Genomic DNA, 26,302 nt, shown 5'->3' on the forward strand with positions numbered 1-26,302 from the left:
TGCCCTGAGGGACCATCGTATACCTTTCAAGGACCTGGCGCAATCCAACGGCATTTCCATTTTCAACTCTACCTCTTGAAGGATTGTCTCATAATTATTCGAAAAAGGTCTTAATTATATCCTTGGCACGTTACTGCTAGGTACACTCTTGATTTAAAGTAGAAGAATATATTTTAATCACAAAGAGAACATCTCCTTAAACCATCCAGTTTTAACACTCCTTCTGGCATGCGCCTAATATTACGTCTACCCCACTAATTTCTGTAGTGACAGATACCTATTTAACAGAAGGTCCTAAGAATGGATCCCAAGAAAATCTATGCAAATTAGATCGCGGATGATCTTCAAAACCGAAGCCTAATTATGCTAATTATGAAGCCCTTATCCACCAGGACTGGAAATACGTTTTGCGTATCTTTAATTCAGCTTATACGTATGCAGTTACGAAGTCTGTTCCAATGAATTGATCATCAGTAGACCCCGGATTTTTATGCATTAATAGGTTAGAATGCAAACTTACTGAAGCGAGTAGCAAGTATAGTCCACCTTCACAACGACTATGCTATGAGGCTTGCATAAACATTCGGAGTACGGCCCATCAGAACCCCTATAATTTTTGACTCTTGCTACACTATGGAAGAGCGGGTGGCCGACACTTCCTGCTAACCAAATTAGTTCGCAGTCTAACCTGTTACTGCATAAAAATCCGGGCTTTAATTCATCAGAATCACTCATTGTAGTGATCTTACCTCGATTATCATACCAGGGCCAGCTGGTATAATACATTTTAGTCAATGGCAGAATGTATAGAAAATGTCGTATGAGTTCAGACATTTTGGTGTAAAAATAAATCTACATCTAGAGTGGATTTATGGATACCTAACCTTTGCAACAAACACATTTATGTCTCTTGTACGATAATCGACGTAAGATCACTACAATGAGTGATTTACGTTATCCAGTGCCAGCCACAGTAGTGCGTTGGTTTCGAAGTCAAGCTCGTTCAACCGTTGTCTAGGGAGGGAGGTAGGGAGGGAACAAGAATTTATGGGCAGTTCTCAAACAGGGCGGTAGACTTATATGGGAGCGAGAGACAATTCACTGCACACAAAAACCTGTGTGAATTTCTACTTCAGTAACACATTATTGCTTTTAGAGTCCTGCTCCATGGCTAAATGGTTAGCAACTTGTTTTACGTCGCACCGACGCAGATAGATCTTATGGCAACGATGGGACAGGAAAGAGCTAGGGGTGGGAAGGGAGCGGCCTTAATTAAGGTACAGCCCCAGCATTTGCCTGGTGAGAAAATGTGAAACCACGGTAAACTATCTTCAGGGCTGCCGACGGTGGGGTTCGAACCCACTACCTCCCGAACACTGGATACTGGCCGAACTTAAGTGACTGCACATATCGAGCTCGGTTAAATGGTTAACTTGCTGGCCTTTGCTCAGAAGGGTACCGGGTTACATTCCCGATAGGGCCGGAAATTTTAACCATCATTGGTCAATTTCGTCGGCACGGGGACTGGATGTATGTATCCTATTTATCCTCATTCCACCAATACGACGCATAAGTCGCCTATGGGTGTTAAATCAAAATCCCTGCACCCGGCGAGCCGAACGTGACCTCGGACACTCCCGGCACTAAAAGACAAACGCCATTTTATTTTTGCTTTGAGGATGTAATTATTAGTAAGTAGTCTATGAGGAAGAGTTTTTTTATACAAGTTGCTTAAAATCGCACCGATTCAGATAGGTCTTATGGCGGCGATGGGAGAGGAAAGGGCTAGTAGTGGGAAGAAAGTGGCCGTGGCCTTAATTAAGATACAGCCCCAGCATTTGCCTGGTGTGAAAATGGGAAACCACGGAAAACCATCCTAAGGGCTGCCGACAGTGGGGTTCGAACCCACTGTCTCCTGAATACTGGATACTGGTCGAACTTAAGCGACTCCAGATATCGAGCTCGGTAGGAAGAGATTGTAAGTCCCATATTCAGTAGAGCTGTTGTAAAAGTAAGCTCCTCTTTTACCGGAGTTTATGAAGTTCATCAGATGATATCCTCATTCTAATGAATGCACATTCTCTGTATGCTAAAATAAAAACCCTCATGAAAATATTCCCTTCGGTATGTGGCAAGTTTTGTTTTCATGTGCTCTGCAATGTAGCACAAGCGGGACACAGGATTTAAATCCGGTTTCGGTGAAAACTCAGTGCTGTTTGATTATTGTTTTCTGTATCACTAGAGTTTGAATTGAAATCGGATATGTCATCATCCTTCGTTTTATCATTTGTATGGTTTCAAATAAATTTCTCTGCTTTTCATATATTTTTACTGATTTCTGTAAAAACACTGTCCTTAGTACAGGACATTATATTTTAAATGTTGAATATTTCTCTGAAATATTTCTGTATATATTCTATTAAAATTTTAGTTGCTACACTGGTGATTAAACGACGAAATATTAGTTAGATATTTTAGTGATGATGACGACTAAGATGTCAATCATTATTAACTTAGACATGATTCATTGTTATGATTGAGACTTTTAGTAGAATCATCGTTTTATTTAAAGAGGAAGTTGATTCCGTCGTTTACCACGTGATTGTGCAATGGCCCTACTTTGGTCTATTGAGGGTTAACTATCTCCCGTACAATGATTGTATTGTGTCGTTTCCCACGAGACAAGTAACGAGTCCTGGGGTTACTTGATAAGACAGTAGTAGCTGAACTGACTGGTTCGATCAGAAAGTGAGTGGTCTGCTACAACGTAGGTGGAGAAGCCATAACAGTAAGAGCCAGATGAAATGGCTGCAGGATACCGTTAACTTAATTGTGGCGGCGAAACTCAAGTATCCTGAAATAAACGTGTCTTTTATTTCATCACTCCGAAGACGGCTCAACATCTCAGCCAACCTACACACACACACACACACACACACACACACACACACACACACACACACACACACACACACACACACACACACACAAACCTCGCTAACAAAATTACGGCTATCGTTCCAGGAGATAAACGGGGCTGACTGACAGAATAAACAATGCTTTATTAAGTCGTTCTTGAGAAAATTAAATACTCCAGTTGGCTGAATTCCGATTGGTGTATCTGTGAGGCCCCAAATTTTTTTCGAGCTGCACGTAATATTTTGGTCAAAGAAACTTCTGTATATTACGATTTCACACGTTATAGATAGAGTGTGTGCCTTTGCTAGTAGGACCTAGTGTTTACAGTGCACTATGTCTTCTGGTATGGGCTAGATGAATTTTATTACTTTCGTTGATCTGTCTCAGCTTTATCCTCGGCTTTGACGACATGAAAGTGACCGATGTATGAGTGATGCTAGTAATGCCATTCCTTATGCAGCCAGTCCCTGCTATGAATGGTGTGAAAATGTTGCTCATACGATCGGTTGGTGCATGCATTTCAGCGGGCTTGGCAGACTGATATGTAATAGCAACTTCTGGCTCGGTAAGGAAAACAACGGGAATCTACCTCTCTACTCATTTCCCTAGTACGACTCTTCAGTGATGCCTAGACCATCTATGACAGCTGATGGCGGAGCTGTTGAGGATCCAACCAGCCTTCGGGCTGAGGACCAAACATTCACATACAGGATGTACTCAGCCTCTGTGGTATAGTGGTTAGCGTTATTAGCTGCCACACCCGGAGGCGCGGGTTCTATTCCCGGCTATGCCACGAAATTTGAAAAGTGGTACGGGGGTGGAACGGGGTTAACTCAGCCTCGAGAGGTCAAATGAGTAGAGGTGGGTTCGATTCCCACCTCAGCCGTCCTGGGAGTGGTTTTCTGTGGTTTCCCACTTCTCCTTCAGGCAAATGCCGGTATGGTACCTAACTTAAGGCTACGGCCGATTCCTTCCGTCATCCTTGCCTATCCCTTCGAATCTTCCCATCCGTCCACAAGGCCACTGTTCAGCATAGCAGGCGAGGCCACCTGGGCGGGGTACTGGTCCTCCTCCCAAGTTTTATAATCGCGACTCAAAGTCTCACGCACCAGGACAGTGCCCTTGAGGCAGTAGAGGTGGGATCCTTTGCTGAGTCCGGGGCAAAAACCGACCCTGAAGGGTAAACAGATTAATTAAAGAAAGAAAGAAAGATACACAGGTGTATCTAAATTATACCGACAAAAAGTCGAGGATACTCTTCGTGCTATATCAAGAACGATGATGCAATCGAATTGGCGGAGAAAATTAGGTTTCTTTGTTGCTACAGCGAGCGCGATTCAAATTGACGAACGTCAGAGCGCTTAGGCCTACCGCTGCCCGCTGCTGTGTTTCAGGGAATGGAGGTGAAGTGGGGTGATAAATGTCAGCCGGAAAGCACAAGTTTCTCGTATTGTCGCTAGGCTGCGCACAGGATCCATTTGACGTCCATGGTGCAGGAAGCCATTTTCGATCCTCGACACGAAAAACCATATTCAGTCCATGATATCCACAAGTGTTTTTGTATGTGTGTGGTGCTCAGTGAAATCTATGGCACACAGAGACATACTGTATGTTGGCACAGTATTTCAATGATCACTGTGTCAAAGAACAATTCTCCCTCCCCCCCCCCCCCAAGAAACGAAATTTACAAGTCCGCCGACACGACCTGTATTACAGAAGAGACTGTTAGACTGTTATCTGCACGACAGAGCTTTTGAACAACTTGGAGTACCCTCGAATATCTTGGAGTGAACGATTATGGCACCAACTGTCCTTCTCAGGAATATGAATTATCCTTCCCTCTGCAATAAAACACGACTCTCAGTCAAACAAAGGATTCTAAATACAGTATTATTGAAGCCACTATAATGACCGGACATGCCGTGGGCGAAGTAGCATTCATTCCTCGGATTCAAATCATCCTTTCGGATATCCCTTTTCAATTCATATATCTGCAGTTCCCCGTTCGTTTTAGTTTCGCTACGTGAATCAAAAAGGCACAAGGACAATAGCTTAAAGTTGTACGACTCGATCTTCGGAATCCATGCCTCTCCCATGGACGACTCGATCTTCGGAATCCATGCCTCTCCCATGGTCAATTGTAAGAGGCTTATTCAACAACTGGAAAAGAAAACATACTATACATCCTAGCTCCAGAATCTAAAGCTATATAAGGAAAAATTAGTTTGTTTTTATATAATATGGTTTTCTATATTTCTATATTGATCTTAAGCATTGAAAGTAACAAGATAATTAAAAGTAAAATAATGTAGGTTAATTCATGCATTTTCTTCAACTCTGTGTGTTGATAAGTACAACTGTTTATTTTGCGTTTAAATAAATATTATAGAAACATCTGACGGTTGAATTAATAAACGCGTTTGAAGCCGCAGTTACATGCTAGTTTATAATATGAGCAAAATTGTCTTGGCTCTTTTATATGACAAAGTAGGAAATGAAGAATTTCCAAAATAAGGGGTAGATTACATAGACATGCATACAATTTACTAACGGTAGTGATTAAGCGAATAAATAATTCTGAATATATGTCTTAGGAATTAGAGAGTATGCTGTTGATTTTTCCTTCTTTTCTGGCCTTTTCCAACTTATCTGTGGTTGGCGATAACGTAGGTTAAGACCATTTTTACAGCCGAATGCCCCTTCTGACGCCAACAGTATGTCGCGGGATGTTGATAGAGTTGTATATTGCATATAGAAAAAGATGTATGTTAGGCCGATTGCAAACTTCAAGTCTCCTAGCTAGAGAATTAACCAAACACGTCTAAAATCCCCGCCTCGTCCTGGAATCGAACACGGAGACCACTGAATCGAAGTGAAGGCAGATATAGCGGGATATTGTATAATAGCGTCCTACAGAAAATGTCTAGGGACTGGGAAAATAGTGTATTACCTGGGAGAGCGTTTTAACAGGAGCATCTAATCGCGATATTATTGTACTGTGATCACTCATACCTCAGTTACCTTCATAATATCTTATTCTAGGATGAGACTGGGGCAGGTCAATGAAATAAACGACCTTACGGTAGCCCATCCCTTACTTCAATCCGTATATCCCTGGCAGTATGTGGTGAGATGTCTTGTGTTACTGGAGAGTAAACGCCATCCCCTCCGATTCTGTGCCAGCACTGTCACCTCATGTAGCAACTTCCCAAGTAAGGTTTTCAACTGATCACCACATCTACTGAGACATCTACTATCGGGGCGCTTTCCTGTCCCTTTGCCTGCAACACCATGCTTTGCATGGCCCTGTATCATCTTAAGATACGCCTGAAGAATCTCAGATATGCATTGCATGATTTTTTCGTGAACCCTTCCACTATTTAAAGCCTTTTTCAGAAGATTTTATGTTGTTTCGGTGTTCTGTTCATGATATTGGCAGGACCGACGGTGAATTTCAAATTCAATAGCTTGGGTTTCGTTCCGTTCAGATTTTTATAAGTCCTCGTTTGTGTGTCAGGTGTGGCGATAGGAAATATTAAGATATTGACAACACGGAGTTTGGTTTGTCTTTTCGTTCTGTCCGGTTCCATGGCTAAATGGTTAGCAAGCTGGCCTTTGGTCACAGGGGTCCCGGGTTCGATTCCCGGCAGGGTCAGGAATTTTTACCATCATTGGTTAATTTCCCTGGCACGGGGGCTGGGTGTACGTGTTGTCTTCATCATCATTTCATCCTCATCACGACGGGCGTCAAATCAGAAGACCTGCACTTGGCGAGCCGAACCCGTCCTGGGGTCTTCCGGCACTAACAGCCATGGCACTGTAAACACCATATTGTCTCACCAGATATGAGCATCACGTTAATTCTTGAGACAAAGGTGTATTGCAGTTCGTTTTAAAGTAGCAGTTTTAGCTGGTGAGCTATTAATACCTAATTTCATAAAATTTAGTGTAGGCAGAAACGTGCCTCTCACTTTTATGCGTGGTCTCCATGAGTAAATATATTTTTCTCTTCTGTTTCAGATTCGTTACACCATCAATTACGTAAGTAATAAGAGATCTCTTCTATGAAGTAGTAATAGTATTAGTAGACCAGCAGTAATTAATGTTTTCAGTAATGTTTGGTGAAAAGCACTGAAAGAATCAAAGGACACCTCATACGATGTGCTGTCTTGCTCGAGTCCAGAGGTATTTAACATCAGATGGGGGCGTAAGTCTATTCACATTGTAATCCATACAGCCTGCGGAGGCCACAACCCGCTCAACAGCAGCGATAACATACCTGCCCTTACCATGACGAATAGAATACCTAGTGAGATCACTCAACGAGTTCAAGCGCGCTCCCGCAGAGCGGCGCTGGTGGAGCCAATCACCAACGTTACACGGTCAGATGTATTAGTGCAGGTTAGACTGATACGCAAATAACCAAATACAACACTCAATTATTTAGACTTATGAATAATAGTGTCAGAGAATTGTAAATAATATTCTCAGTCCCCACGAAGAAATATCTTTGGACTTTAATAAGAGAATACACGAAATAAAATGGAACATTACGAAAAACGAATGCAATGTTGTGCTTTACATGCTTACATACTTAAAAAAACATTCCCTATTCTTGATATGCCCCTTTATGAAATTAATCATAGCTTTGACTGGGGAAAGATACGTTGAGCTCACCTTAAATTACGAGTTTCTTTCTTTGGTCGCCTTTTGAGAGACACTACTGTATTTTTAGTATCAGTAAGAGAACGAGACTGGCCGTGAATTTAACTACAGCTAGGCTGACCTTGAAACTTACCCCTCACGCTTCACTCACATTGTGATTCTTGTTCCTTATACTCTTGATACTATCATCATTCCTTTTCCTACTGGGTGACTTTTGCAATTTTAGCTCAGTGGAAAGGTATTTCGGTACATTTGGTAAAACGTATTCGACACCTCTCCTGCTTTTAATTTCCACTTCATACGAGCAAGTTAAGTGTTTTTACCGTTCACAACGAAATAGTCCGCCTATATAAATGAATTAAATCTGCCGAAAAATGCAGGTCACATATTCTGATTTTGGCATACAATTGCTTCTCTTTCCGCGGAATAACTCTCCTCCAATTTGCAAACAGATTATTTTCTTTTAGCGGTGCAAAATTCATCTAGCATTACGCTTCCTTCCGTAACCCGATTTAGAAGCAGTAGCGAAAGAGTACGACATTTTATCGCAATAATAGAAAACTAGTTTACTTATTACCTTATTACAGACTTTCGGAAAACATCAAAACAAACAAATTCCCTGGTTAGGCGTTAAAATAGATGTCACGACTTCATGCATGCACGCTATTACCTTCGTTGACAATTTGGTGGACGTGTTGTTGCAGCTGGTTCGTGGCGACTGCAGCGCAACGCTCCGGTGGGGCCACCGACGACAATGTTAAGGGAGCAGAGTGATCACACTAGGTATTCTATTCGTCATGCCCTTACACTGGAATGACTAGGAGTTGATCCGGCAACTTGTCCGTCCATGCCGTTAAGTGGACATGCATACCTTCCAGGCGTTCTAAAAAGCGATGTGAAAGGACTCTCGCCCCTACAAGACAATATTGTTAGCCACACCGCACCTCAAGACAGCAGCCTTATTGCATCCCCCGATGACCTTCTTCGTGTTTGTGTTTCCTTTTTACAATGATATACTAATATTACCATCACAAGAGTTGTCTGTCTATTATTTCGATTTGTAAACCTTCATGTTTTTTAAAGGTTCACCAGTGTCAAGAGGACTGAACACAACACTGGTCGTATCTATAAACACAAATCCTCAACCTACAACAGTTCGTTCAATATTGCAGCCATCTGTGAATGAAACTTCCTTCCGCTGCAGAGAAATTTCAGATCAGCGTGCTCGAAATTATCTATATGGGATGCGCTCGTAGAACGACAGCATTTTTCATGTCCATAAAAATATATTTGTACTTTTACTAAAATGCTCTCTGATGAGTAAAAGCAGAAAATGTGGCCATCTTCGTTGTTCTGAACACATCCCGACTATTTCCTCTGGAAATGGTATAATTTTCGACCGTTAAAATTTTTAATGTAAAGTATTAGTCGCTGAAGTGGGCCACTTCCAAACCCCTTTCCTCTTATAATAGGAACAATATTACAGTCAAGTAAATGTTGATAAATTGAACACCAGAGCTATGCGCCATAAGCTATGAGGAGTATGAGGATGACGACTTTCATTGCAGCTGGGTTCGTTACTGAAAAAATCGTTTGGCAGGTTTCTAAATGTTATTCCTGATTAGTATTACGAGAGAATTGTTGACATGTTGTGCTTTCTCTTAAAACGATAATTACCTCCACACCACCACTGTTATGGTGTCTTTGAAGTTCAGTTTTCCGGACAATAATGAGATCGGAAAACATTATTTTAGAGAACATGGACTACAAAATAATTTAAAACACCGACGTACAGCCCCCTGTAAAGTAATCCCTTGGGCTGTTCATAAATTTTACCAACTTCAGTGAGCTCTAGTGCAAACCTTCTTTCTCGGCCCTCCTTACTGCCTCTTGTGATGTTAGCTTTACCTGATTCGCTGATTAAAACTGATATACCTTGAAATATTTGTTCCACATTATTGACGAGTCCCCATGGAGAAATTGTGTGATTAGGCGGGATTCTGAAGCACAAGTATTCCAACATTTATGAAAAAGTTTTAGATGAATCGGAATCGATTTTTTAGTGAGTTCATTAACATCGAAGTATTAATATACTGGTCAGTAAAATTGCCTATTTAGTCATATGCAGGAGGGAAATGGAGTGAAACGAAACGTATACAACAACAGCTAGAGTATTTTTGCTAGTTGCTTTACGTCGCACCGACACAGAAAGGTCTTATGTTGACGATGGGACAGGGAAGGGCTAGGAGTGGGAAGGAAGCGGCCGTGGCCTTAATTAAGGTACATCCCCAGTATTTGCCTGGTGTGAAAATGGGAAACCACGGAAAACCATTTTAGAGCTGCCGACAGTGGGGTTCGAACCTACTATCTCCCGAATAATGGATACTGGCCGCACTTAAGCGACTGCAGCTATCGAGCTCGGTACAGCTAGAGTAGGCAAACATGATGATCATGAGTAAAGTCACAACCTACATATTACTGGTCAATATAAGAACATTAGAGAATCCTTCAAAATTCGATCATTCAACGAACAGGTAACTTCAAAAAGGAGTGAGTGGAATGAACGCATCAACAGCAAGACAGCGAAGATGAGGCCTGGAAGAAGAGGTGAAGATGGAACGTCATTGTTACGAGCAAAACACTCACTGATTTATTGATCGAGGGAGACCCAACACACACACACACACGGGCGCGCGTACATATAATTATACTCAAACCCCACTTCACTAAATACTAGCTATTCACAAAACTCTGTTTTCCTCACAGCGGGTCTTCGGCTGGAATATTTACCTGGAACGGCCGATCTTTCCATATTCTTGACTGACAGGTCTTACATTTAACTTCACTTCGCACGCACCAGTCACTCCACTCAGGCGCTTCATGCAGCCAGGTTCGAGCGCATGTCTGTTAGTTACAGAAACACACGAATGCTGTGCACTTGGCTCGACTCCAGACAAGACCCGCAACTTGCACAATCAACTCACGTGACTGATCCACACACACTGAACTACTCAACAAATGATATTCAAGAAGACAGCATTACACATTTCAACACGAACAACTAAACTACTCCCTGTTCGTGGCGAGCCTGCTTCCGTATACCTGGTGATGCAGTTCTAGCATCTTCGGGGTAGGCCTACTCCTAGAATACGAACGTACTAGTTTCCCCTTCCAGAAAATTAGGGGAACACAAATTACAATAAATGCAGAAGCCATCACATGCCCTCAGGATTTCTGGGTGCTCCCCAGCCTGGCACACTCGTTCTTTCCAGTAAATACCGACGGAGCTTCCAGAGACTGAGAGTAGCATTACCAGGTAACAATATTACGTGAGTTCTTGCAGATAAACGGGTGAAAATCCTGTAAGAAGGAAGGAAATAAAGGAAAAGAAACCAATTATGCCTTTAAGGTGGTGGTGGTGATTATTGTTTTAAGAGGAAGTACAACTGGGCAACCATCCTCTATATAACACTAATCAGAGAGAAAAAAATGGAAGAGGTCCGACACTTCGAAAGATGAAGGTATCGGCCAAAGGAAGACAAGGGCCACGAGGGCGTGAAAATGAAAGACTCCCTAGCCCTCGCAAACCTAATAGCGTCGGGGTCGGAAAAGAACAAGAGTTGACCAACGGAGGTCGGATAGGAGAGATGAAATATGCCTTTAAGGAAATCAAATAACCATGAATATGTCTCCAAATTATGGCCATCCATCAACGACTGCTAATTTCAGATAACCACCAACCATTAAACATAGCCTGCACGTTTGCTAGGTAACACTGTCTGACCATCCATCCGTACCTTACATCACTGACTTGCATGGTTACTAGGTAACATTGTCTGACGATCCATCTATACCTTACATCACTGCCTGCGCGGTTACTAGGTAACACTGTCTGACCATCCATCCGTACCTTACATCACTGCCTGCACGGTTACTAGGTAACACTGTCTGACCATCCATCCGTACCTTACATCACTGCCTGCACGGTTACTAGGTAACAATGTCTGACCATCCATCCGTACATTACATCACTGACTTGCATGGTTACTAGGTAACATTGTCTGACGATCCATCTATACCTTACATCACTGCCTGCGCGGTTGTTACGGTTACTTATCCGTCACACATTTTGTCTCGTTACGTTAATCAAATTTTCCGATGAACCCTAACCATAAGACATACGTATGTCCAAAAAGAAATAATGCAGAACACAAACTCAGTATTCGCGGGGATATATTTTTCATCTTTGGAAGAACATGATAATGTGACGCAACAAAACTTTCTCCACATAGTGTACATGTTTTTATCCACCAGTTATTGGTAGCGATACCCGCTGTGAGCTGAGAGCACGACGCTGTTCGTCGCGACGCCAAGGCCGACGTCACGTTAATGCAGGTCACAAGTCTTTACCTACACAAGGACAATTAATCCTTCACCATTCACACATCTGAAGACCGGCACGAACTGGCAGTCGGTAAGGATTTGCGACCTGGATCCTTGTGCCATAGCCTAAATCTTAACACATATGAGGTAGGAGTTCAGAGCCTGGAGAATCCAGAGTTCATCCTGTTGTACGCTAACTCGCAATAACCTTCCAACAGGTAAAGTTCTGTCTTGCAATTTCTTCGTCCTAGATTGGAGACCACAATGTCGTTTAAAAGACTTCAGACCATTTAAAATAACTTCTGCCATCAAGTTGAGGTCATTGTGTAATCTTGGATAGGGTATATGACAATCTACAGTACGGGATAATAATAATAATAATAATAATAATAATAATAATAATAATAATATCTATGAAACACAGAAAAACAATAGTAAAATTCCCATCACATAAATGTACCAACCAACATGGACAAAAATTAGTCGAACTCTGCAGGATATTCAACCTTAAAATCATGTCAACACACTTCAAAAAAAGGATCACCGAACGCACTCATCGGCGAATTCCAAATTGACCATGTAGCAAATTTTTATCCAAACCACAGAGAAATAATGAATGTTCAGATCAGAAGGGGTGCAAACATAGACTCAGATCATTACGTGACAAGAATCAAACTACAGTTGAAACCTCAGAGATTCACAAAGAAGAAACCATCAATCCCAAAATTTGACCCCACTAGGATCCAACCATCCCTCACAGAAGAATTAGGGAGAAAGGAGGAAAAACATTGGCAACAACTCAAAAGACAAATTGATTACAACAGAACAAACACTAATTCTACTGTAGAAAAGTAAGATGCACCCTTGGTTGAATGGGGAGTGTGAACAAGCAATCAAATCTCGACAGAAGGCATATAACAACTGGAACAGCAAAAAGACGGAAAATAACTACAAAACATTCCTGGTAGTGAGTAAAGGGACAGCTCAATTGATGAGACAGATCGAAAGGAAATTTGAAAAGGAATAACTGCTTCAAACTGAGAAATACTTTGAGAGAAATAAAACACGGCAAAAGTAGCTTGCAGGATATCAACAAAAAAGTATCTGCTTCAAGAAAGAAAATGGACAGCTGGCACTAAACAACAAAGAAAACTATGCGGAACTCCCCAGATATTTTGAAGAATTACTGAACTGTTCAGAACCAACACAAAGAGTTTCTCCACAAGAACCTGAAAATAGTAATCCTAATTCATTGCCACCGGGTGAAGAAGAAATTACAAGATAGATCAAAATGCTTAAAAACAACAAAGCATCAGGTGAGGATGGAATCATAGCGGAAGTCAAATCAGCAGGCGCAAACACCATAAAAGAAATCACAAACAGCATGCAAGATATTTGGAAACAGAACAAATTTCAGAAGACTGGAACAAAATGCATTAATTCACCCGCTACACAAGAAGGGAGACAGAAGAGATGTAAACAACTACAGAGGAATCTCACTAGTATCAGTTGCACACAAAATTCTATCCCAGTGTCTTCTTGATAGAGTACAACAGCAACTATAACCACAAATCACAGAATATCGGGCAGAATTCAGACCAGGTCGATCGTGTCCATTGCAAATCTTGAACCTAAAGCTAATCCTAAGACATCAGAGAATTTGTAGCAAAAATTTAGTCTGCACATTTGTTATCTCAAAACACCTATGACTCATTGGATCGAAAATCACTCTTTCGAATATTGAAAGAACAAGGTTTATACATGAAAACAATTTCAATCATAAAACAGACAATAACAGACAGGAATTCCAAGGTTAAATTCATGGGGGAAACCTCAGATCCCTTTGAAATCAAAACAGGATTAAGACGGGGAGATGGACGTTTGCCCTTAATCTTGAACTGCGTCCTTAAAAAGTGATACAAGAATAGCGCAAACAGAAACTGGTCCTCAAAATTCACGAAATGATCACTTTAGGCAAAGGAAAACTAGCGATATATTGCTTGGCATTTGCGAATGACCTAACAATACTAACCCGAGACATTTCAACAGCCCAAAATCAGATTGAGTTCCTGAAAGAAATTGCGGAGAAAGTCGGCATTCAGATATCTTTTGAAAAGACCTGCAACAAACATACACGACAATTCATGGAAACAAAATATGGCAAAATTAAACGAGTATCACAATTTAAGTACCTTGGTGAAACAATTCAGGAAAATTGAGTCGAAAAAAAGCCAATGAAATTAGATGCCAAAAGGTAGGACCCGCATATCGACTAACTCGAAATATCTATAACAAAAAATGTATCTCCAAGCATACAAAACTGAGGCATTACAATACAGTCGTGAAACCAGAATGTCTTTATGGATTAGAGACGCTAATTTTGAAGGAGAAAGCAGACATTGAAAACACTGAGAAAAAGGAACACAAAATCATAAGAAAAATTCTAGGCCCTAAACTCACCAACGGGCACACCCAGACAGAAAATCAAACAATACACAAATATTCACATTAACGTTAGAAAACGCAGGCTAATATTCTGCGGTCATATTAAGAAAATGCATCCAGACAGACTTACCAAACAAATAGTCGAATTCTAGGCTAAAACAGACACAATGAAATCGATTCGCGAAATTAAAACCGATTTGAAACAGGAAAGAATTACACCAGCAGATGTCCAAAACAGAGAAATCTTCAGATTCAAAATTCATAAATGGCAAGTTGACCAAGAATAAATACCAAAGAAGAAGACTGGGACAACCTGGTCTGAAGACAGAAATGGATCCCACAGTAAAAGGATGAAAGAAATATGGGCACAGAGTTAGGCAAATGCACGTCTCTGGGTACTTTGCGCAGTCTTAATGGGTTTATTCATATATATATAATACCTCTGACATATAAAATATGTGATCCAATCATGTAATATGATGGTACTTAGACATTAAAAGTTTTATCATTCGGTCCAGTCCACCGTGACCATGCGTTATACGAGAATCATGCAGGACATAATAAACAAACTACTTATATCGTACATTCTCCACTAAGGGCTGTACGCGGCGTTTTGGTGCATGAATGAAATGAAGCTCGTAATGACGCAGTGTCTTGCTTATCTCCGCATATTAGATTTCCTTTGCAACATCATTTTTAACAATACACACTGTATGGAATTATGGTTCACTTCTTATGAGTTTCGACTTGACATTTGAGCGCTGCCTGTCGGCGGAAGCTAAGTGAATTAATAAACAGCCAATCATAGGCAGCCGATCGTTCTGATAGAGCGCATTAGACTCTAGTTCCGGTTACCAGTGTTGTCGACCTGTTGCATAATATAGCCACGTGCTATCAGCCATGTGTTTTATTGTGCTCAGTTCTTTCAGCGGTCATTCTTAACGAAGCACCAATAATGAGGGCTAGAAATAATAATTTGATTGAATGGATAAAGGAACATAATATTTCGGTTCGCGATGACATGAGGAGGGGGGATCTCATGCATCTTATGAACTAAAAAAAGAAAAGCTCTAGTACCCAGTTTACATGGTGGATGAAATACCCAGGAGCCATGGGCATCAGGATGTTCGCCTTCCACCATACCATTGCCATGTTAATGTCACAGAACTGATTTGGGCCTAAGCGAAGAAATATGTAACTGCGAATAACCGACTCTTTACAGTTTCGGAAGTTGAAAGACTTCTTTGGGAAACCGTAGGCCGTGTATGTGCGGTAGACTGGAGCAAGGTTGTGAGACACAATCTGAAATAAATAAAGCTTGGGAGAGGGAAAGTATAACAGATGAGTATGTTGAAGGCAATAATATCTCGTTAGGGTCAAGGGAGATGATGACAATGCCGATAGTGACTCATAAATAAGTGGTGTATTCCCTTTTAAGGACTTTTCCTTCCTTAGGAGAAACTGAATCTATCAGCAACGAGAGATTTTCTAAACGGTGAGTAGAAATTTCATTTCGCGTTTTATCTGTTCGAGCACTGATTTTTGAAAAATCTTATAGCCTTATCCTAAATATTTTATGTGTTATTGTTCTTCTTAGGGCTTATGTGATTTATGCATTTTTCTACAAAGAATAATTGATTCTGTACTTATATTCGAGTATATACTGCACCCATCATTTTGAAAGGGTGCAATACATTTCCGTTCGTGTTGTGTGTTGGGAATCAGGTGTTTGTACTCGTAAAACTTTGGCACCAATGTCTGACTTCGAATTAACTGTCAAGTCGAAACTCATGGAACCGGAACTTATATAGGAGTATACTGTTCGTAAACAACGTTTTCGGTTTTTCTGTATTGCACTGGGATTGTTGAACAACAGTTTATCTTCATCGGTATTCAGTATTTATTACGCAGTAGAAACTGTTTCGCAGTAATGTCGCCGAGAGATTAAAAGTGCTTGTGGGCATTGTTTTAGACATTTTGGAATATTAATCCGAATTCGAGGATAGTGATAGCAACAGTAAAAGTTACTGAAGTGAGCAGAAAATCGAAGAAAGTGAGAGTCTAAGTGCCGCGCCAGGTTCTTCCAAACGCGCGCGGCCGATGACACAAAAGAACCGTAGTGATTGGAAATTGGAAAAAAAAAAAACAGACAAGAGTCCATATATATATCCATTTTAAGGACACAACGGTGTTTCAGAAATAGGAACGAAAAATTTATAGTCCGTCCACCGTCCTTATTGGCGATGTTTTTCGAGTAAACAGATTCGCTCTTTATGAAATTATTAAAAATGAAACATTTGTTCCTTCAATGGCATGAATACGAAATTTGAGTGAATCATCTGGATTAGTTATTATTTTATCCAGGTACGCTCAGATTACGGGTCGGCAAATTAAATCTGATTCCACAGTCAACAATTGTCACTTAAATGGGTTAATTGATTCAACCATGTGTGCACTGCAACTGTCCAATCTATTACCAAACCAAACCAAACCCCAAGCGACCGCTGCTCAGCCCGAAAGGCTACAGATTACGAGGTGTCGTGTGGTCAGCAAGACGGGTCCTCTCGGCCGTTATTCTTGGCTTTCTAGACCGGGGCCGCAATCTCACCGTCAGATAGCTCCTCAATTGTAATCACGTAGGCTGAGTGGACCTCGAACCAGCCCTCAGATGCAGGTAAAAATCCTGACCTGGCCGGAAATCGAACCCGGGGCCTCCAGGTAAGAGGCAGACACGCTACCCCTACACCGCAGGGCCGGCTACTGTCCATTAGGGATGGAACACATGGTCACTTTTCAGTGTCACGTTTATGTGTATTCGTTACACTGTAGTATTAGGCTGGAGTATTGGGATGTAAAAGTAACATAATACATGTTGGAGGTCAATTTTCAGTACTTTGGAGGAACAATCCCTTCTTCTGTGGCCTCTTGCAGCTCCTAGTTGCACCTTAGCAAGTATAGACGTAAATAGCAATACTCCATCTCCATTTCACTTTCTTCGGTCTCACTGTTCCTTTTACCAGCTCATCATTCACATTCAAAACTATTCCAAGAAGTTTTTGCAATAACTCATTTACATTTCCAGAACTAATACTTCGAAATCATTTATAAAATTTGCACTGACAGCTAGCTAGCTCTCTGTATTCTCAGATATTCAAGGATCTGTAGGTAAACGGGCACAGGGACCCGATATTATGAAATGTGTTACACATGCCGTACATTATTCATATGCTGCTAGAATGAGAGATGAGGAAATAGCCCTCATATTAGGTAAAATATAAGCAGGATTTAATCCAATACTGTATTCTTTTGTTTGCTTTTCACTTTTTACATTGTACCGACACAGACTGGCTTTATGGTGGCGAAAGATTAGGACAGGACTAGGAAGGAAGAGACCGTGGTCTCAATTAAGGTACATCTCCAGTATTTGCCTATTGTGAATAAGGAAAACCACGGAAAATTATCTTCAGGACTGCCTAGAGTGGGATTTGAGCCCACCATCTCTCATATGCGAGGTAATAGATACGAGACGCAAACCGCGTAGCGAACTCGATAAGAAAATCCAGTACATTATTGGTTACAAATTCTTCATTTTCATCTTTAAAAACAACTGGAAATCTGCGCTAAACAACTGTCGTATAGTTTGTCCGGATTCTCATTCTATGTATCCCTCATTTTCTTTGGTGCTAGTAGTTCAGGTGGTAAAACACTGGCCTCCTGAGCCCGCTTGGCCCAATCCCGGCTCAGACCGCTGGTATTAAAGTTGACCAAGTAGCCTCGTGTTGGTTTATTTACCGGCACTCCTGCGGGTTAAAATTCCGGCACGTCGGCGTCCCCGGAAACAATAAAAGTAGTTATTGGGGTATTAAACAAACTATATAATTATTAGTATTAGTAGTAGTATTACAGGGATTTCCATGGTCAGCAGAGGTAAGGTAGCATGAGGGGTGAATAGCTGGACAGTTATAAGATTAGAGAAATTTTATTTATTTCCTTTCATATTAATTTTTAAATAAATTTTAAACCAATGAACAACAATCAACAGAGAGCATAAGTGCTCAACAAAGTGTTGGTTAACAATATAACTGGAGCTCGTCCACTCTGGATACATGAAAAAGAGCCCGTAAGCTCTAAACAGGTATAATAATGAGCGTATAGCTTCAGACAAGTACCAACATCAGGGAATTAATTTCCATCTCCCCTCTAATAGCCTAGAGGAGCATATTATTTCTTTACCGGTACAATCAGCAGAGTACAAATTCATATTTACAAATGTTATCTACTGCCTTGGTGCCTTTTTCAACTTATTTTTTCAACGTGTTTCTTCAAATTAGAAACCTTTTCCCACTAACTGAGTTTTTTCCACATCAGTCGCATCAGCGAAATTTATTTACATGTTCTGTGTCAGTGAACACAAGACCATAAAGGACTCCTCTTTAGTCTTTTGCCTGTCGTCCATAACACAGCGTGAAACACGAAACGTGAACTGGAAAGACCACCCGGAACTGTTTCGAGAAACTACACTACTATATGTATTGCCACCAGTAAACCTTCAAATAATCGAAGAATATCTGTAACTGGCCAACAAGGACAGAGTATCGAAGTAGAACTGCCTCTAAGCTCTTACAAAATTATCATTCACACCTGCAAAATTGTGCACACTTAAGCAACTGTCGTGTTTTCTTATGGAGCTTAATATCCGTTAGGCATCCGGGAGATAGTAGGTTCGAATCCCACTATCGGCAGCCCTGAAAATGGTTTTCCGTGGTTTCCCATTTTCACACCAGGCAAATGCTGGGGCTGTACCTTAATTAAGGCCACGGCCGCTTCCTTCCAACTCCTAGGTCATTCCTATCCCATCGTCGCCATAAGACCTATCTGTGTCGGCGCGACGTAAAGCACCTAGCAAAAAAAAATATATATATATATATCCGTTAGCCAATTAGAAAGTCCGTAACCTTTCCTTGGTTTAGCCGAGAGAGTTACTTTTTTCTTATTAGAGTCTCCACTTGAACATAATTTTTCTGAAACTGCTCACAGTGATGGAAGAAAATACATTAACATGTCACGATATTGTCCGGCTTCACAGCCCCAGTGTTTAGCAAGCTGCCTTTAGTTTAAGGGGCTGGGTGTTTGTGACGTCTTCCAAATAAGATTTCATTTTAGATAGGGCCCCATCCTAACAGATGCGCAGGTCCCCTATAAGGAGTCACCTAGAAAGACCTGCATCAGGCCTCTCCGGAGGCCATAAGCCATTTATTATACGTTACGATATTTAACTCATATATCGAATAACAATAACCGTCCGACTCCTTGGCTGAATGGTCAGCGTGGAGGCCTTCTGTTCAGAGGGTCATGGGTTCCATTCCCGGTGCGGTCGGAGATGTTAATCGCGCGTGATTATTTCTTCTGGCTCGGGGACTGGATGTTTGTGTTTGTTCCAACACTCTCCTACTCATATTCACACTACACACCGTATTACCAACCATCACAGAAAAACACAATAGTGATTACATCCCTCCAGATAGGGTTGGAGCCAGGAAGGGCATTCGGCCGTAAAACAGGGCCAAATCCTCATGTGCTACACAACTCGTTCCCGCGACCCCACAGGTGTGGGAAAAGCGGCAGAAGAAGAAGAAGAATAAAAAGTTCTAATATAATAATTTCGTGTGGCTATTTCTAGCCGAGTGCAGCACTTGTAAGATAGAACCTCCGATGACGGTGGGCGGTATCTGCCATGTGTAGGTAACTGCGTGTTATTTTGGTGCACGATAGTGGTATGTGTGATGTGTGAGTTTGAGGGATATTGGGGACAGCACAAACACCCAGCCCCCGGGCCATTTGAATTAACCAATGAAAGTTAAAATCCCCGACCCGGCCGAGAATCGAATCCGGGACCCTCTGAACCGAGGGCCAGAAACGTTGCCATTCAGCCAACGAGTCGGACGAAAGATATAATAAAAATAACGAACTGATACAAATTCATGCCGATGCCAGAAACATTGTTTTGCAGATTTTCAAGAACAGAATCGAGGAACGCGACTGATGAAGTTACAATTACGTAAAATGAGAACAAACATTGCCACTTTAAAGTAATTATTATCGGCACAGTTTATCTTGGTGCATTTGTGTACGGGGGTGAGGAGTAAGGAGGGAGCTGTCCCGATCATGGTAGTGCTGCCAACGGAATGAAAATGAAATCTGAATTGAATCGAGAATATGATCGATTGATATGAAGTTTCTAAACCGTTATTATCTTTAGCCAACAACTGTGACACATACGCATTATATAAAAGTATATTACTCGATGCGAATCTTGTTCCTAGCATGAATTCTATAGTTTGGCTTTGCTGTGTAAACAACAACAGTAGCTACGTAAAGTGTACGGCAGATGTCACACAACGATGCTTAAGCGATTCATAGTATGTGTTTCAAACGTTGCCCGTACGAATCTCGAAAATTGCCGAGGTCGACCGATTCAGCACTAGGGTGTAAATGCACCGAGATAGAGTGTGCCGATAATACTTTAATTCTTATTTTAAAATCCTATAATTGTATATGATATTCCTTGTATCATAGCCTGAATTTTAATGGTCACATAGCGTTAATATGAACCTTAAGTACCATTTAAGTTATCTAAACTCAAACACAGTACCGTTGTTGAATGATGACATACTTTTGCTTTACACATCTACTGGCCGAGAGCAGTGATTGTACACCTTCGGTAGGGGATGTGTGTTATTCATTCCATGGTAACTTTTCACTCATCATTTCAATGACGGCATACATTCACTAGTGAAGGTTTACTATCCCTAGCCATCCATTTTTGCTGTAACATATGAATCACAAAAATCGCAGTACTCCATATCAAATGACTACTCCTATTCAACATATTATAAAATCAGCAAAACGAGCAGTTGTAGCCGCTCGCTGATGATGAAATTCCGTAGCCACCAAATTGCGGACTTGCAGAAGTCTGCGCTTTACCCGCCGTTCAAAATAATGAGATACAGTTTTTATGGGATTAAGATCAGGGGATTTAGAGGGCCAGCGGAAGCATGACAGGGTGGCGGTATTTTCTTATACGAGTCAGTACTGAAAGGGAGGGGAAGGAAGTGAACAGGTAGTATTGGCGGCCATTCCAGAACCGAAAAGAAAGGGGAGCGAGTGAACGAGTAGTGTTGAAGGCCACTCCAGTACCGACAGGGAGGGCATGGGAATGAAGGGGTAGTGCTGAAGGTACAGTGTATATATTGCTCACAACCACCACTGTGCCCATTTACATCACAACGGGCTGTTTACCTGCAACAATGTGTTAGACGAGGTGGTAAGGGGACATCAAGCTTTGTTCATATCGGAACACCAATTTCCGTGCACGCGTGTACACCCGCCCACTAACCCACACACACATACAACATTTCACTGCCATGGTCAAATGTCAGCAATGAATGGATGCATGGGCTCCTGATACGCGTACCAGGTCATCACAATCCACATCGCTCCAAAGCAACCAGTGTGCTCACTCGAGGGTGTAACTATCTATTTGTTGGCTGTGCTTATTATAAGATACACTGTATTAATATAACAATAACGACGGAAACTAACAGTGATGTACCATAGTTTGGGCAAAGAAACCTTGTCGTGGGAAATAAATAAATGTACCACTTCTTCAACGAATGTGGTTTCATTGGTTCGCTACAGCTTTGCTTTTGAACGTCTTCATGCCAACCTTGGTTCACTGATGGCAAGAGCTTTCTGTGTGAGATGATGATCTCGTCGTTTAACGTGTCAGTACCACTGGAATTAACTCCACTCCAAATTCTCACGGATTGCTGTGATACCAAATGATCCTTGTACGTGATCATTACGTATTCCATTGGTAAAAGTAACCCCCGTCGACCTCCATTCCAGCCGATTATTTTAAATAATTATTATCATTATTAAAATGACATAACTAATTTATCAGAACAATTTTGTAAAAATTATCATGATGGCAACATTTTTATTTACAAAATGGGAAAATATATATAGCTAGGTCATCAACCTGTAACCTCAAGCATTTCAGTCAACATCTCCCAGTACCTCCCGAACAAATATGCACTTTCTAAGTACTGTTTTAACAAAGTCAGGACCACCAAAGCGGATCGATTTACAGCTTGAGGTATAGTGATCACGGAACCACACTCCTGTTCAGTCTGTGCATGCTGGTGCGTTTGTATTGGATTGTTCAGTTACTCGTTCTGTCCGCTTCAATCTGCGCGCGGTCTTCGTGTGCGCCATTACATGTGTGCTCGTGTTTGCCATTGTAATTACTAGGCCTATTTAGTGGTACGTTTCTGCCACTTGTAGGTATGTTGTGTAACTTCGACATTGTTTCCTCGTGTAAAGGGAAAATGTACAACTAGTTCAAGATATTGTGGAAAAATTATAGAGTAACCTCAATTTATCCTCTCGCTACTTGAAATCATTGTGCAACCTCGGAAATGTGTGTAAGTTAATCCTCCTGAGGATCGAAAGAACTAAAATGTAGCTCAGAGTTTTACAAAATGTGCCCGAATGATTGTGACTAGTAGACCCTTCACCTTTAGGCATAGCTTACAGGCTCTACGTTTTGAAATTAGGCCCTTGCTCTTTCGTACGATTCGCATACTGTGTTAGTAAACAAAGAATTTCTACTTTATGAGCTTAGGTCCTTATTCCTTGGAACGGATGATATATTGTGTTAGAATTTCACGTGTTTTTAGGAAATATGTCTGACCTAAGACCACATACAGAAGCTTCATTTAATGTTGAAATAGAGATTATATTTTCTTTTTGACTTTCGCCCTTATACATTTGGTGAATTCGTAATATATTGTTCAGCATTTTATAATTTGCATTACACGCATCCATATTTCCTTTCTTCTTTTCTTCTTTTTGCAATTCCCAAAGGATAAGCAAAGAAGCCGGCCAGAGGATATATTTAGGGATGAAAATATCTTATTGCATGGTAGTTGCAGTGTGTAAATACCTCTGTTTTGTAGAACTTGGGAAACAGAAAGCAGCAGTTTGAGAAGAAGTGAGTTCCTGGTTTATAAATCTAGACAACTAATGTGAATATTTTGTTAGAATACGAATTTTGGAGGTGCTTCAAAAGGTTACTTTCTATCCACACCTATACTCCTTGAGTGTAACACTGGAATAGGTGTCTGCGAGACTAACTCCACCAAACTTATAAATTATGAAAGATATATAAGCTTTTTACTTCCATCATGTGAAGAACTCAACAAAAATCATTTGAGTTTAGCTCAGAAGGTTACACCCGGTCTGATTGCACAGTATTTCATTGTCTGTCCAAACAGCGAGGAGTTCACCGCCTGGTGATAAAACACGTTTCTCGCTGTAAGTGATAGCACTGTGTGTCTTCTCATCAATAAACGTATTGATCACGGCTTCAAAACAATTTCCGGGTGTATAACCCCAATATAAAATGAATCCCTCATCACTGTATCAATGTAAAATCTCAAGTCAGGCGTTCCTTTTTATCAGGCATACTTTAGAAATTCTTCAGTAATAACTACTGTTCGTATTTTGAGGCTCGTATTCAATTTTTGTTTCTTGCTACTTAATTATCAGCCAACGGCCGTAGCCGTGTTGAAACACCAGATCCCGTGAGATCTCCGAAGTTAAGCAACATTGGGCGTGGTCAGGATTTGTATGGGTTGCCACGCGCTGTTTGGTGGGGGGTAGGGAAATGGAGGAGTGGAAAGGAACTGGCCACCCTACCACACGTAAACTCCGGATCACACATCCCTGCGGAGGTTCGGACCTGCCTTCGGGCAGAATACACCCTTACCTTACTACTTAATTATCAGGTTTTACGGAATGTATGCGATTTACTTAAGAAAGGCAAGCAGATCTAACAAAAACATTTTATAAATTTACTTCGACCAAGCTGTTGGAGATTCTGAAGGCGACTGGGTTCATATACCGGAAAAGAACTGTTAACTGCAAACTATAAAATATCAGTTAAAAGAATCCACAGCTATGATAATAATAATAATAATTTCTTGTGGCTATTTCTAGCCGAGTGCAGCCCTTGTAAGGCAGACCCTCCGATGAGGGTGGGCGGCATCTGCCATGTGTAGGTAACTGCGTGTTTTTGTGGTGGAGGATAGTGTTATGTGGGGTGCGTGAGTTGCAGGGATGTTGGGGACAGCACAAACACCCAGCCTCCGAGCCATTAGAATTAACCAATGAAGGTTAAAATCCCCGACCCGGCCGGGAATCGAACCCGGGACCCTCTGAACCGAAGGCTAGTACGCTGACCATTCAGCCAACGAGTCGTACACAGCTATGATGAAGTAGTGATACAGCTTTACAGTATGTAGTGCCTCATATTCATCTATATAGAAGTAGCGGTAAGGAAAGTCGAAGATGTTTCGAAACGGAATCGCAGTTATCTTCTTTTAGAGAGGATCGTGAGCCCTAATTTCGCCACGAATAAAGACTAAATCCTTACTTAGTCAGTGGAAGATGCCGAATAGTAAAAGCAAGGTGAAAATAAATAAATCCAAAGCAGAAGTAATGGAATTCGGGCGAACGGCATTCATATAATGCAGAGCCTCTCAGGGTGCATGCACTGTACACGGTGCAAAAGACGACTTCGCTTGGTTGACCAAAGTGCAGACCCCCACTCCTCGATGTGGAGCAATAGCGCTGTCTCTCTCTTTCCCCACGCCTTTCTCGCTCGCTCCCCCTGTCTCCCTCTTCCTCACTTGCTCCGTAGCGCTCCATATCCGAGCCGAGTTGAGACGAGCTTAGCCGAGTAGCCCAGAGACGAAGCGTTGGTTCGAACCGAGCCGAGTTAAAAAGGAGGAGATCATCTTGGGGTAACATTTTTTTGAAAAAGTGCACATTTTTTGCATTTTTGGTAACCAACGATTTTTAAAAATTTGAGGTTGATGAAAAAATAATTAAAATAGATGTAGTTGATAAACATTAGCAACAATTTTGAAATTACCTGAAATTTCAAATTTTTAAAATAAAGGCCATATTTAAGATTAATTTTAGAATAGTTGATAATTTTAGTAAGAAATTTTGGTGGAACCGATGCACAGTGCACGGAGCTCTTGCGCCTCGATTTGCACGCGTGAGATTTTGGGCGTTTGAGAGGCCCTGATATAATGCATCAAAATAAGATGAACGTGAATATTTTTACTTGGGTAGTATAATTACTAACGATGGCGGAAGTAATCACGATATAAAATGCAGAATAATGCATACAAAGACAATCTCTCTTAAGAAAAATATAGATATGCATATCGACATCTAAGAATAAAAACCTTTATCTAGGAACCTGAGGTTTCCGTTTCATTTTTCGGTGGAAATCGGTGTTATTTTGAAGAATCTTGCGTAAATTTTTAGAATTTCACGTTATTTTTAACTATGGTATTATCATATTTTGGGATTTTAAAGGTAATTCTTCATGTAAATAAATTATTAATGAACAATGTGGAGTATTATTTAAAGACACACGCACACATTTTTGTCGTTCAATTATCACTGAGAAAGGAATAATATGACAGAGAAATACATAATATTCTTTTTTTAACCGTCAAAAGAGAACATTGCCACTTTCCTGTTGCAACGTAAATCACTCAAAACTCCTGAGTAGCAAGAAGAGAAACGTTCACAGTCAACATTAGCACATGATTACCACACTAATTGGAGTGCTCTGCCACTAAACTCAGGATGACTATCGAGCAAACTAAGAACACTCACAATATTTATTCTTCCATCTCGAAATTTGATTCGTTTCCTCTAGAAGTTTACTGTACCCTTTTGTGACCACTGAATCATTCTCATTTTTAAAGAATGGAATAGACTACACTTTTTTATCACTAGTGCTGAA

The sequence above is a fragment of the Anabrus simplex genome, chromosome 5 (assembly GCF_040414725.1).
Source record: "Anabrus simplex isolate iqAnaSimp1 chromosome 5, ASM4041472v1, whole genome shotgun sequence".
NCBI lineage: Eukaryota > Metazoa > Arthropoda > Insecta > Orthoptera > Tettigoniidae > Anabrus > Anabrus simplex.